This window comes from Dendrobates tinctorius, unplaced genomic scaffold (assembly GCF_039654945.1).
Source record: "Dendrobates tinctorius isolate UK_male_01 unplaced genomic scaffold, ASM3965494v1 ptg000028l, whole genome shotgun sequence".
In the NCBI taxonomy this organism is placed as follows: domain Eukaryota; kingdom Metazoa; phylum Chordata; class Amphibia; order Anura; family Dendrobatidae; genus Dendrobates; species Dendrobates tinctorius.
In genome coordinates, this window is record NW_027361696.1 from 89,213,165 (window position 1) to 89,227,825 (window position 14,661).

Below are 14,661 nucleotides of genomic sequence, written 5' to 3' on the forward strand. Positions count from 1 at the left end.
TTCTAACCTTTGTGCAATGACGTGCAATCCATACTGGGCCTAACACCGTCTGAGCCTGCCTCATGCTGTATAGACATATATTTTGAATGTGTACGCTATCCATACATGTTATCCGGGGATACGGTACCCTTTCTAACCTTTGTGCAATCACGTGCAATCCATACTGGGCCTAACACCATCTGAGCCTGCCTCATGCTGTATAGACATATATTTTGAATGTGTACGCTATCCATACATGTTATCCAGGGATACGGTACCCTTTCTAACCTTTGTGCAATCACGTGCAATCCATACTGGGCCTAACACCATCTGAGCCTGCCTCATGCTGTATAGACATATATTTTGAATGTGTACGCTATCCATACATGTTATCCGGGGATACGGTACCCTTTCTAACCTTTGTGCAATGACGTGCAATCCATACTGGGCCTAACACCATCTGAGCCTGCCTCATGCTGTATAGACATATATTTTGAATGTGTACGCTATCCATACATGTTATCCGGGGATACGGTACCCCTTCTAACCTTTGTGCAATGACGTGCAATCCATACTGGGCCTAACACCGTCTGAGCCTGCCTCATGCTGTATAGACATATATTTTGAATGTGTACGCTATCCATACATGTTATCCGGGGATACGGTACCCTTTCTAACCTTTGTGCAATGACGTGCAATCCATACTGGGCCTAACACCGTCTGAGCCTGCCTCATGCTGTATATAGACATATATTTTGAATGTGTACGTTATCCATACATGTTATCTGGGGATACGGTACCCCTTCTAACCTTTGTGCAATGACGTGCAATCCATACTGGGCCTAACACCGTCTGAGCCTGCCTCATGCTGTATAGACATATATTTTGAATGTGTACGCTATCCATACATGTTATCCAGGGATACGGTACCCTTTCTAACCTTTGTGCAATCACGTGCAATCCATACTGGGCCTAACACCGTCTGAGCCTGCCTCATGCTGTATAGACATATATTTTGAATGTGTACGCTATCCATACATGTTATCCGGGGATACGGTACCCCTTCTAACCTTTGTGCAATGACGTGCAATCCATACTGGGCCTAACACCGTCTGAGCCTGCCTCATGCTGTATAGACATATATTTTGAATGTGTACGCTATCCATACATGTTATCCAGGGATACGGTACCCTTTCTAACCTTTGTGCAATCACGCGCAATCCATACTGGGCCTAACACCGTCTGAGCCTGCCTCATGCTGTATAGACACATATTTTTAATGTGTACGCTATCCATACATGTTATCCGGGGATACGGTACCCCTTCTAACCTTTGTGCAATGACGTGCAATCCATACTGGGCCTAACACCGTCTGAGCCTGCCTCATGCTGTATAGACATATATTTTGAATGTGTACGCTATCCATACATGTTATCCGGGGATATGGTACCCCTTCTAACCTTTGTGCAATGACGTGCAATCCATACTGGGCCTAACACCGTCTGAGCCTGCCTCATGCTGTATAGACATATATTTTGAATGTGTACGCTATCCATACATGTTATCCGGGGATACGGTACCCTTTCTAACCTTTGTGCAATGACGTGCAATCCATACTGGGCCTAACACCATCTGAGCCTGCCTCATGCTGTATAGACATATATTTTGAATGTGTACGCTATCCATACATGTTATCCGGGGATACGGTACCCCTTCTAACCTTTGTGCAATGACGTGCAATCCATACTGGGCCTAACACCGTCTGAGCCTGCCTCATGCTGTATAGACATATATTTTGAATGTGTACGCTATCCATACATGTTATCCAGGGATACGGTACCCTTTCTAACCTTTGTGCAATCACGTGCAATCCATACTGGGCCTAACACCGTCTGAGCCTGCCTCATGCTGTATAGACATATATTTTGAATGTGTACGCTATCCATACATGTTATCCGGGGATACGGTACCCCTTCTAACCTTTGTGCAATGACGTGCAATCCATACTGGGCCTAACACCGTCTGAGCCTGCCTCATGCTGTATAGACATATATTTTGAATGTGTACGCTATCCATACATGTTATCCGGGGATACGGTACCCTTTCTAACCTTTGTGCAATGACGTGTAATCCATACTGGGCCTAACACCGTCTAAGCCTGCCTCATGCTGTATAGACATATATTTTGAATGTGTACGCTATCCATACATGTTATCCTGGGATACGGTACCCCTTCTAACCTTTGTGCAATGACGTGCAATCCATACTGGGCCTAACACCGTCTGAGCCTGCCTCATGCTGTATAGACATATATTTTGAATGTGTACGCTATCCATACATGTTATCCAGGGATACGGTACCCTTTCTAACCTTTGTGCAATCACGTGCAATCCATACTGGGCCTAACACCGTCTGGGCCTGCCTCATGCTGTATAGACATATATTTTGAATGTGTACGCTATCCATACATGTTATCCGGGGATACGGTACCCCTTCTAACCTTTGTGCAATGACGTGCAATCCATACTGGGCCTAACACCGTCTGAGCCTGCCTCATGCTGTATAGACATATATTTTGAATGTGTACGCTATCCATACATGTTATCCGGGGATACGGTACCCCTTCTAACCTTTGTGCAATGACGTGCAATCCATACTGGGCCTAACACCGTCTGAGCCTGCCTCATGCTGTATAGACATATATTTTGAATGTGTACGCTATCCATACATGTTATCCGGGGATACGGTACCCTTTCTAACCTTTGTGCAATGACGTGCAATCCATACTGGGCCTAACACCGTCTGAGCCTGCCTCATGCTGTATAGACATATATTTTGAATGTGTACGCTATCCATACATGTTATCCGGGGATACGGTACCCCTTCTAACCTTTGTGCAATGACGTGCAATCCATACTGGGCCTAACACCGTCTGAGCCTGCCTCATGCTGTATAGACATATATTTTGAATGTGTACAATATCCATACATGTTATCCAGGGATACGGTACCCTTTCTAACCTTTGTGCAATCACGTGCAATCCATACTGGGCGTGAGAACGGCTGGCGAGCTGTTAAGCAAGCTACAGCACCTGTCCAGACAAGTACAGGGATTCCCTAGCGAGGAGACTTATTTGATTGTTTTCTATGTTGGGACAGCAATTTTTGGGGAGCACTATACTCTGGAGAATGATAGATGGGGCCCACCATACACTGGAACATTCCAAAGGTGGACATCAGACACTGGAGCAACATTTACAGGGCCCATTATACACTAGAGCATTAGAAATGGGGCCCATTATGTTTGGAGCATTATTTGGGCCCATAAGACAGTGGAGCTTCATCCATGGGGACCAACATATACTGTAGCATTATGTGGAGCTCATCATATACTGTTTCAAACATTATATGGGACCAATGATTTTGTATGGAGAAATAGATGGGCCTCGTCATGAGATGTAAAAAGTGAGGTATTTTTCATTGTACTATACCGCTATTTCTCTGCCGTATCGGAGCATGATGAGTTGTGGTATGTGTTAAAGAGGCGCTCTTTCGCCCAGGGCACATGAAAACCTGCAGCCAGCCCTCCCCCCCCACAAATTTAGCCAAATAACCCCCATTTTTCAGTGCGTAACTTGTATTATGAAGTTAATTAAGGTTGACAAGCTTAAGTAAGAAGAATTGATGCTTTTGGCATTCAAATGGGCACTGTAGGTGTGTTTCCTGTCCTCCTCTCACTGCCGACTTTTATTCCCCATTGACTTACATTGGGTTTCGTATTTCGGGACGACCCCGACTTTTCCCTATAATCGGACGATCTTGCTCGACCCGACTTTTGGAAAAGTCGGGTTTCACGAAACGAAACACGACCCTAAAAAACCAAAAGTCGCTCAACTCTAATAGTTACATTAATGTTTAATATATCAACATTATTTATTTTAATACAGGTCACTCTAGTGCCAGTATAATATATACAGTATTCTTACTATTAATTTTTCACATCTTGGGTAGTGGAAAATACTGTAGCACTTGTCACCAATATCCAATTGGTAATAGATTTTGTTTGCTGTTTCCTTTTTTTGAAGTCTATGGACATCTCAGAATGAGGTATGTAAAATGCTTGTTTTCAGTTTTCCATTTCTACCTTTTTACTCTTTTTAGTCCCGTAGACTGTGTTATCTTCCCTTCCCCATTTGTCTCAGACTTTTTAATAGGAAATTAAATTGTATCCTGCTTGTTGTGAGCAATCACTGTTGAAATGGCCCATTAAACCTCTGAGCCAATACACACCTGCAAAGAATGGAGAAATAAAGACTTCCGCTGCTATTCTCTTTTCAGCATCATAACTTAAACAATAGGATATTTTCAGAAAAGAGCGTGTTTACTTACACCATTGTTTTTATATGTTCTGGTTAGATAGGTACAATTAATCTGAGCTAAATACCTTTCTGGGGCACTAACATAATATGGAAGTAAAATAATTGTTTATACAGACAACACTAATGCTTTCATTCACCTTTACAATTGTTTGTCTATTGAACAGGAGAAGATTTGCTTGGATTTTTTTTAACTATCGGCATAAAATCTGAAAAAGCTCAGTGGAAGTTATGTTGCTTACTATATTAAAAGTTGAAAATTATCCATTGCACAGTCTAGTTAAAGTGAGCTAACATTTTTCTGTAAAAACCATGCAATATGTCCAAACAGTGTACCTATTCATAGGTCATATTCTTGCAATTCACTCTTTGTGAGTGAATAATTTTTAGGCATGAACATTCTGTCAGAACTATGAGTGCTGGGATTGCCTTTACCACATTTTCCAGCATGCACTATGGTTGACACTGCTCAGTGGTTTGACTACCTATTAGACTGCCTCCATTATGTTTGCATGCAGTTTAAAAGAAAGAAGAGAAGTTGCTGAGAGGCAAACTTGTCCTCGTATGTTCCTGTTTCAGGGTCTAAACTACTGGATACTAGAGTTGAGCGAATTTGTTCGGATTTCGTTGCCGAATCTGGATTTGCCATATTCATGCCATATTGGTACCCTATTCGTGCCGAATGAATGTTTGATGATCGGTTCCAAACATATTCTGTAATTTCTATTCCCATTAACTCTAATGACGTTCGACTATTCAATGCTGTTCGTATTCGGAACCAAATCCGAACAAATTCACTCAACTATACTAGAGACCGATTACACTTAGAACAGACAGTAAATATAACAAGATAGATTTGTTTATTGTTCCATGCAAACTATTTGAGGGCTTCTTTTTTAACACCTTAATGACTGCCGATACGCCTTTTAACGGCGGTAGTTAAGGGTACTTAAACCACAGAGCCATTAATTAATGGCACTGTGGAAAAAGTCTATAGCGCCCCCCAGAGTCAGATTTTCTATGGGGTCTCTGCTGCCAGGGGTAGCCGAGACCCCAGAGAACATGATTCGGGTCAGTTTTTACTGACCCCGCTCTTATTATCGCCGTTATTAACCGTATAACAGCGACCGCAAAAAATATGCGATTTTGCATTTACTTTCTTTGTCCTCTAATGTGAACGCACATCAGAGGAAAGAGAAATAGGGTCCCTGATCCCCCCCAGTACCTCCCGGTGGTCCTTGGGCCCTCCTGCATCCTCCAGGGGGTGCCGCCATCTTCTTCCGGGAAGAAAATGACAGGCGCATGCGCGGTGCGCCCGACGAATCTGACGGCCGGCAGATTCCATATATTCATTGAATGTACATTTTGAAAATAAAAAAATAGTAAATCCCCCCCTTTATCATCCCCTTAGTTAGGGAAATATAGTGAAACAAAGAAAATACATTTATTTTCATTTTTCAGTTATGGTTAAGGTTAGAATTAGGGTTAGGGTTAGAATTAGGGTTAGGGTTGGAATTAGGGTTTGGGCTAGAATTAGGGTTAGGGTTGGAATTAGGGTTAGGATTAGGGTTAGGGTTGGGATTAAGATTAGGATTAGGGATTAGGGTTAGGGTTGGGATTAGGGTTGGAGCTAGAATTGAGGGGTTTCCACTATGTAGGCACATAAGGGGGTCTCCAAACGCAACATGGCGCCACCATTGATTCCAGCCAATTTTGCGTTCAAAAAGTAAAGTGGTGCTCCATCCCTTCCAAGCCTAGACGTGTGCCCAAACAGTGATTTTCCGCAAAATATGGGACATCAGCATACTCAGGACAAATTGAACAGCAACTTTGTGGGTCTAACTTCTTCTTTTACCCTTTTGAAAATAAAATAAAATTGGGGCTAAAAAATCACTTTTGTGGAAAAAAAATGATTTTTCATTTTCACGGCTCTGCGTTATAAACTTCTGTGAAGCACTTTGGGGTTCAGACTGCTCACCACACATCTAGATAAGCTCCTTGGGGGATCTAGTTTCCAAAATGGGATCACTTGTGGGGGATTTCTACTGTTTAAGCATATCAGGGGCTCTGCAAACGCAACATGACGCCTGCAGAACATTCCATCTAAGTCTAATGCTCATCACACACCTAGATAAGTTCTTTAAGGGGTCTAGTTTCTAAAATGATGTCACTTGCGGGTTTTTTTCACTGTTTAGGCACATCAGGGGCTTTGCAAATGCGACATGGCATCCAATCTCAATTCCAGCCAATTCTGCATCAAAAAAGTCAAACGGTGCTCCTTCCCTTCTGAGTTCTGCCGTGCACCCAAACAGTGGTTTACCCCCACATATGAGGTATGTACTCAGGACAAGTTGCACAACAATTTTCGTGGTCTAGTTTCTCCAGTTACCCTTGTAAAAATAAAAATTTGGGGGCAAAAAGATCATTTTTGTAGAAAAAAACAAGATTTTTTATTTTCACGGCTCTAGGTTGTAAACTTTTGTGAAGCACTTGGAGGTTCAAAGTGCTTACCGCACATCTACAGTAGATAAGTTCCATAAGGTGTCTAGTTTCCAAAATTGGTCACTTAATGGGGGTTTCCACTGTGTAGGCACATCAGGGTCTCTCCAAACGCAACATGGCGTTTGATCTCAATTCCAGCCATTTCTGCACTGAAAAGTCAAACGGTGCTCCTTCCGTTCCACCCCTGCTGTGCACCAAACAGTGGTTTGCACCCACATATGGGGTATCAGCGTATTCAGGAGAAATTGCACAACAAATTTTGTGGTAAATTTTCTCTTTTTACACTTGTGAAAATAAAAAAATTGGTTCTGAATTAAAATGTTTGTAAAAAAAGTGAAATGTTAATTTTTTTATTCCACATTGCTTTAGTTCCTGTGAAGCACCTGAAGGGTTAATAATCTTCTTGAATGTAGTTTTGAGTAGCTTGAGGGGTGCAATTTTTAGAATGGTGTCAATTTTGGTTATTTTCTGCCATATAGACCCCTCAAAGTGACTTCAAATGTGATGTGGTCCCTAAAAAAAATGGTTTTGTAAATTTTGTTGTAAAAATGAGAAATCGCTGGTCAAATTTTAACCCTTATAGCTTCCTAACAAAAAAAAATTTTGTTCCAAAATTGTGCTGATGTAAAGCAGACATGTGGAAAATGTTATTTATTAAGTATTTTTTGTGACATCTCTCTGATTTAAGGGCGTAACAATTAAAAGTTTGAAAATTGCAACATTTTAAACATTTTCGTCATAATTCTGATTTTTTTCATAAATAAAAGCAAGTCATATTGAAGAAATTTTACCACTAACATGAAGTAAAATATGTCATGAAAAAAACAATCTCAGAATCAGCAGAATCCATTAATGCATTCCAGAGTAATAACCTCATAAAGTGACAGTGGTCAGAATTGTAAAAATTAGTCTTGTCATTAAGCTGCAAATTGGCTCTGTCACTAAGGGGTTAAGGGCCAAGTTGCAGTTTTGAATTACACCATTCATTTCACCATTCAATGTGTTGAAAAATCAGAACAAAAAATCAAATTGCTGTGAAATTGGTCAAAAACAAACACACTCTACAAATGCTTTTTAAGTAGAGTTGAGCGACTTTTGGTTTTTTAGGGTCGCGTTTCGTTTCGTGAAACCCGACTTTTCCAAAAGTCGGGTCGAGCAAGATCGTCTGATTATAGGGAAAAGTCGGGGTCGTCCCGAAACACGAAACCCAATGTAAGTCAATGGGGAATAAAAGTCGGCAGTGAGAGGAGGACAGGAAACACACCTACAGTGCGCATTTGAATGCCAAAAGCATCAATTCTTCTTACTTAAGCTTGTCAACCTTAATTAACTTCATAATACAAGTTACGCACTGAAAAATGGGGGTTATTTGGCTAAAGTTGTGGGGGGGGAGGGCTGGCTGCAGGTTTTCATGTGTCCTGGGCGAAAGAGCGCCCCTTTAACACATACCACAACTCATCATGCTCCGATACGGCAGAGAAATAGCGGTATAGTACAATGAAAAATACCTCACTTTTTACATCTCATGACGAGGCCCATCTATTTCTCCATACAGAATCATTGGTCCCATATAATGTTTGAAACAGTATATGATGAGCTCCACATAATGCTACAGTATATATTGGTCCCCATGGATGAAGCTCCACTGTCTTATGGGCCCAAATAATGCTCCAAACATAATGGGCCCCATTTCTAATGCTCTAGTGTATAATGGGCCCTGTAAATGCTGCTCCAGTGTCTGATGTCCACCTTTGGAATGTTCCAGTGTATGGTGGGCCCCATCTATCATTCTCCAGAGTATAGTGCTCCCCAAAAATTGCTGTCCCAACATTGAAAACAATCAAATAAGTCTCCTCGCTAGGGAATCCCTGTACTTGTCTGGACTCCTCGTCGTCCCCATCTTCCATCTCACTGCACAGTATTTCAACTTTGCAAGTGCTGTGATCCTGAGCAAGCAGGGGGGGCCCACTCGTTGGCGACGGCACTGGCACAGGGCCCCTGATTGTACGGTGGTGTGTCTGATGGCGGGTGGGCCGAACCTGCACTTTCATCTGCAGCTTCCTCTTTGTCACCGTGTAAGATGGAACTGTATATGGGAAGGGTAACCTGAGTTTCATCAGGGTCAGATTCAGGTCGTGTAGCGTGCGAGGGGAATGTAGTGGTCTGGGTCAATGTACCAGCAGATTCATCGAGCAGTGGCTGGGCATCAGTGCACTTGTGTCGCCCCCAGGAGTACGGTCGCCACAGTGGCATTACCTTCTTCCTAGGGAGTGTGATGTCATGCTTGGGAGCAACGAAGGATCTCTCTAGCAGGTTAACTGATTGGACGGCGTTATTCCCACGAGTCATGACCCTCCAAACAGCGTTCATGAAGGCAAAGTGTTTGTTTTACGTGGGCAGTATGGTTGCAAAGCTGAACCTTAAAGGAATGTCCAGAAGGGCACCACCAGGAGTGGAGCCTACGGTTAAATTCGACTCCACCTGGGAAACCTCAACCATGCCAGCTACAGAACAAATGCACACATTGCAAGCTTAATTCCGTTAACGAACGAGACTCCGTCATGCCCCACGGTCCGAGTCCGGCTTACTAGAGGGACACGTGAGGCTCTGGCACATGAGATTGGCCAAAAACTGGTGTGTCATGCCCTTACATGTCCGTGGCTGCATGTGCGCTACACTGAAAAGGCCAGCGTTTGTCGCTTACAGGTGCAGATAACCCGCTGAACAACGTTAGTGATGGGGATCACTGATTACAATTATTACCCGCGAACAATGATTTCCCAGTAAGTGCAGGTCAACCGCAGTTCCAGAATTAGGCCTAACCATCATTCCTGAAAAAATGAAAAACTTACGTGTGCAAATCACAGGTGCTGTAGCTTGCTTAACAGCTCGCCAGCCGTTCTCACGCCCAGTATGGATTACACGTGATTGCACAAAGGTGAGAAAGGGTACCGTATCCCCAGATAACATGTATGGATAGCGTACACATTCAAAATATATGTCTCAGGAGGCAGGCTCAGACGGTGTTAGGCCCAGTATGGATTGCACGTGATTGCACAAAGGTTAGAAAGGGTACCGTTTCCCCGGATAACATGTATGGATAGCGTACACATTCAAAATATATGTCTATACATCAGGAGGCAGGCTCAGACGGTGTTAGGCCCAGTATGGATTGCACGTGATTGCACAAAGGTTAGAAAGGGTACCGTTTCCCCGGATAACATGTATGGATAGCATACACATTCAAAATATATGTCTATACATCAGGAGGCAGGCTCAGACGGTGTTAGGCCCAGTATGGATTGCACGTGATTGCACAAAGGTTAGAAAGGGTACCGTATCCCCAGATAACATGTATGGATAGCGTACACATTCAAAATATGTGTCTCAGGAGGCAGGCTCAGACGGTGTTAGGCCCAGTATGGATTGCACGTGATTGCACAAAGGTTAGAAAGGGTACCGTTTCCCCGGATAACATGTATGGATAGCGTACACATTCAAAATATATGTCTATACATCAGGAGGCAGGCTCAGACGGTGTTAGGCCCAGTATGGATTGCACGTGATTGCACAAAGGTTAGAAAGGGTACCGTTTCCCCGGATAACATGTATGGATAGCGTACACATTCAAAATATATGTCTATACATCAGGAGGCAGGCTCAGACGGTGTTAGGCCCAGTATGGATTGCACGTGATTGCACAAAGGTTAGAAAGGGTACCGTTTCCCCGGATAACATGTATGGATAGCGTACACATTCAAAATATATGTCTATACATCAGGAGGCAGGCTCAGATGGTGTCAGGCACAGTATGGATTTGACGGCCCAGATTACACAGCTGAGGAGCAGGGAGAGGTAAAGATTGCAAATGCTGGGGCCCTGGCCAAGCAAGGGGGGCCCACTCGTGGGCGTCGGTACTGGCACTGGGCCCCTCATAGTACAGCGGTGTGTCTGACGGCGGGTGTGCACCACCACCGTCAGAGACACTTGATTGCACTATGAGGGACCCTGTGCCAGTGCCCGCGCCCAAGAGTCGGCCTACCCACCTGTCCAGGGCAACGGCACTCGCACGGTGTCGTGCGCTAGGTGGTGACCCCGGCCATGGGGGGGGAGGAAGCACAGTTAGGGAGTTTTAGAAAGTGGCATATGTTGATGTTGGACATTCAGCTGATGCAAAAGGCAAAATAGGTGAAGTCCCAGGAAGAGGTGGACCAAAGCAAGCCATTTTTCTGTCACCCTATGTGTCATCAGGGGAAGGTGGGACAAAATCCTTGGAAACCCATGCGTGGTTCATTTTAATGAAGGTTAGATCATCCACATTTTGGGTTGACAGACGGGTCCTTTTTTCTGTCAGGATTGATCCAGCTGCACTGAAGACTCTTTCCGATAGCACACTTGCAGCTGGGCAAGCGAGCTCCTGTAAGGCATATTGGGCCAATTCAGGCCAGGTGTCCAGTTTAGCGGCCCAATAGTCAAAGGGGAATGACCTGTGTGGGAGAACATCGATATGGGAGGAAAAGTAGTTTGTAACCATAGTTGACAACTGCTGTCTCCTGTCACTTTCCATCGATGCAGTATTACCAGTTGTGTGAGAGGTATTTGAAAAATCAGTCCACAACATTGTCATGAAACCCCTGTCTCCAACGCCACTTCTGCTGTGTGCACCACGAACACCTCTGCCAAGCTGCCCCCGGCCCGTACGGCTCGTGTGAGAACCATCACCGCTGCTGTGTGCTGGGAATGCCTCAAGCAACCAATTTACCAGAGTTGCTTGTTTATTAGCCAATATTAGGTCAAGGTTCTCCTGTGGCATGATGTTTTGTAATTTGCCTTTATAGCGTGGATCCAGGATGCTGGCCAACCAGTAGTCGTCATCGTTCATCATTTTGGCAATGCGGGGGTCCCTTTTTAGGATCCGCAAGGCATAATCTGACATGTGGGCCAATGTTCCCAGTGTCAATGATGCACTGCGAGTGCTGGGTGGAGGAGCACTTTCTGGCAAATCCACATCCCTCCAGTCACGCACAAACCCTGTACCAGACCTTGCCACGCCAACATTTTCACTTGCCCCACGAGATGCATCCTCCTCCCCTAAGTAATCATCCCCATCATCATCCTCCTCCTCCTCTTCTTCCTCCACCTCGTCCAGGAGAGGTCCCTGAGCAGACAATGGCTGAATGTCATCAAGGATTCCCTCCTCCTCTTCCTCCTCATCAACATTGGCTGCAGACGCCTGCTCCTTAAGGTGCGTGAAAGTTTGCATGAGCAGACGCATAAGTGGGATGCTCATGCTTAGGATGGCGTCGTCTGCGCTTACCAGCCGTGTGCATTCCTCAAAACACTGAAGGACTTTACAGAGGTCTTTCAGCTTCGACCACTGCACACCTGTCAACTCCATGTCTGCTCTCAAAGTGCCTGGCCGTGTATCCTCCCACAAATGCATTATGGCCTGCCTCTGCTTGCACAGCCGCTCCACCATGTGCAGGGTGGAGTTCCACCTTGTTGCAATGTCGATAATGAGGCGGTGGTTGGGAAGGTGGAGCAATCACTGCAGCTTCTGCATACGAACGGAGTGTACAGGCGACCGGCGGATGTGCGCACACAGTCTTCGCACCTTCTGGAGCAGGGCTGTTAACTCCGGATAATTTTTGAGGAAGCACTGCACCACCAGGTTCAAGGTGTGAGCCAAGCAAGGTATGTGGCTGAGTTTTGAAAGGGCTATGGCTGCCACAAAATTACGGCCGTTATCACTAACTACCTTGCCTGCCTCAAGATGTACACTGCCCAGCCATGACTCAGTTTGTCGCTTCAAGTACTCGGCCAGCACCTTGGCGGTGTGTCTGTTGCCCAAACACATCATCTGCAACACAGCCTGCTGACGCTTTCCACTAGCTGCTCGATAGGGGGACACATCGTGTGCAACAGTGGCAGCTGCAGATGGAGTGCTCGTACGACTGCGCTCTGTGGACGAGCTTTCGCTTCTGGAGGAGGAGGAGGAGGGTCGAATGCCTACAGCCAACTGTTTCCTATACCGTGGGCTAGGCAGCACTGTCCCACCACCGCTGTCCCCTGTGGACCCTGCATCCACCACATTAACCCAGTGCGCAGTGATGGACACGTAACGGCCCTGGCCATGCCGACTGGACCATGCATCAGTTGTGAGGTGCACCTTTCCGCTCACTGACTGCTTGAGTGCATGGACAATGCGGTCTTTCACATGATGGTGGAGGGCTGGGATGGCTTTGCGAGAGAAGAAGTGGCGACTGGGTAGGTCATAGCGTGGTACTGCATAGGCCTTGAGTTCGCGGAAAACTGTGCTTTCCACCAACCGAAAGGGCATCATCTCAAACGAGATTAGTTTGGCAATGTGGGCGTTCAAACCCAGTGTACGCGGATGAGAGACTGAGTACTTTCTTGACCTACTCATAGTGTCTGGGAGGGTGAGCTGGACTTGAGAGCTGCATATGGTGGAAGTAGCGGTGGACAGGGCGGACTGAGAGAGGGTTGATGATGGTGATGGAGTTGGTGTTCTTTCTGATGGCCTAGAATCAGTCTTTCGTTGATATAACAGTGGGATTCCCTGACTGCTGTGGCCTTGCAACGACACCTCAACATTTGCTGCTGTGCTAACCGGTGGGCTTACAGTGGGGGAAACAATGTAGCGTTGCTGACTACCTTCGTTGTGATCAGTTGCACATGTGGCACTTGAGGTTTGGTGTTGTGTCCACGCTTGCAAGTGCATGCTGGTTAAATGTCTAAGCATGCAACTGGTATTCAAATTTTTCAGATTTTTCCCTCGGCTAAAGGTCTTTGCGCACTTCTTACAGATAACCTTGGCCTGATTATGAGGATTTTGTTCAAAAAAGTGCCACACTGCACTCTTCCTACTTTGGCAGACATTTTGCGGCCTAGCACGCTGTGATCTTTTGACCCTCTGGACAAGCTGTCCAGCAACTCTTTTGATGTTTGGAACCTGTCTTTGGAGTGCTCCGGGCCTGCCAGATAACAGCTGTTGCGATGTCGATGTCTGCTGTGGATGCTCCTCATCTGAGCTATTGGAAGCAGCACCCTCTTCCCCCAATGGATGCCAATCTGGGTCAACAACTGGGTCATCCATCACCTCCTCTTCTATGTCATGTGCACCTTCCTCTGTGTCACCGTGTATGGTGGTATAGTGTGCGGGAAGGGGCACCTGAGTCTCATCAGGGTCAGAATCTGGCTCTGTACACTGCGAGGACAATGTAGTGCTCTGAGTGAAAGTACCAGCAGAATCATCCATCAGCGGCTGTGCATCAGTGCACTCCATGTCAGATTCATCTTGGCCTGGGTAATTCACCATTTCACTTGATAATCCAGGCATGGTATGTGAAAACAGCTCCATGGAGTAATCAGTAGTATGGCCTGCGTCATCCTTCAATCTTGGTTGGGGTGAAGGACACAAGGAAAGGTGTGGTTCATGAACATGAGCCTCCAATGACGACTCAGTGCTTTTACTTTTTACAACTGAAGAATAGGAGGCGATAGAGCAGGAGGCTGAGTCAGCAATGTAAGACAAAACTTTTTCCTGATGCTCTGGCTTTAAAAGCGGTTTGCCAACTCCTAGAAAACTAAGCGTTCGAGGCCTTATGTAGCCAGACGATGACGCAGGCTCAACACCTCCTGCATTCGGTCCTATTTTGCTCTTGCCACTACCATCAGATCCACCACCAACACCATCATTACCAGCTGCCAACCCCCGCCCAATTCCACGGCCTCTTCCACCAGCCTTCCTCATTTTTGGTAGAAATGTAGACAAAATCCAACAA